Source organism: Ctenocephalides felis, unplaced genomic scaffold (assembly GCF_003426905.1).
Source record: "Ctenocephalides felis isolate EL2017-DRISC unplaced genomic scaffold, ASM342690v1 CF-g0.4_SCAFFOLD_01492, whole genome shotgun sequence".
NCBI classification, from domain to species: domain Eukaryota; kingdom Metazoa; phylum Arthropoda; class Insecta; order Siphonaptera; family Pulicidae; genus Ctenocephalides; species Ctenocephalides felis.
This window is the reverse complement of record NW_020537646.1, coordinates 11157618-11158680: the sequence shown is the minus strand read 5'-3', so window position 1 is coordinate 11158680 and position 1063 is coordinate 11157618.

Here is a 1063-nt window from a genome sequence, read left to right as displayed (position 1 = left end):
ATCGACAAACCATCGATTAACTAAAACAAAATGTAAAACATGTGAAATGTATTTAATACATTTCAATGCATTCATCATATATATCAGACGTGAGGCACGCGGCTTAATATAATCTATAGCGGTTAACCCTAAGAAACTAATAAAAATGAATTACTCTTGCATACTCTAGTGCTTCTGCTTGAGACTTGGATCTGGACAATACACGATTGTGCGAAATATGATCGACTTTTACAATTGTTTTTAAACGTGTTTTTATTTTCAAACGCTGGTTCTTATTATATCCGAAATATAAACTATACACTATGAGTTATTTCTAGAAAATATTATCGCATAGGGTTTCCCAAAAAGTAGAAATATTGTGTGAAACGCTGGTCTTAGCGAGTATAAAGCGAGCCGAATTCAATAAATTTGTTTGAACAAAACAAAAAACAAAGTCCTCACAGAAAAACTGTTGTGTTCTTTGTATTAATTAGAATTGTATGGAAGCGATGAAATTTTTCGAGAAATATAAAGACCTAAATTGAATTTGAGGTATATAAGTATAAGTTAGACAAAATGATACGAATTGCAATTGTGTTGGATTATAGGCGCGCCAGTAAAATAGACGTTAGCACCCCTATTTAGATAGAATGTCTCAATGTTGAACACGAATAAAAAACATATAGCACAAGTTGGCACACAAAACATTCGTACATTTATAGCATATTTATGATTATAATAAACATATAAATGGCCTATGGAGGAGTTTGCATTAATCAAAATAATTTTAATTGATAATAAAAAAATATTCACTTAAAGTCATTTTTAACGTTAATTCAACTAGTTTCAATTTGAATATGTTAAATTAAAAACTGTGTATACATGTGCACATGTGTACTTATATTAATTTGGAAATATGGACAAACAAAACTCTTTTTGCACTAATTTATTAAATAATAAGTTTCACAAACGTTTGAGACTAGGTTTGTCTCATCATCAGTGTGTTATAATTTAAAAATTTTAAAATATGGAAATAATAATTTAGCATTTTGTGTTATCCATTACAAGTCGCTCGATACATACT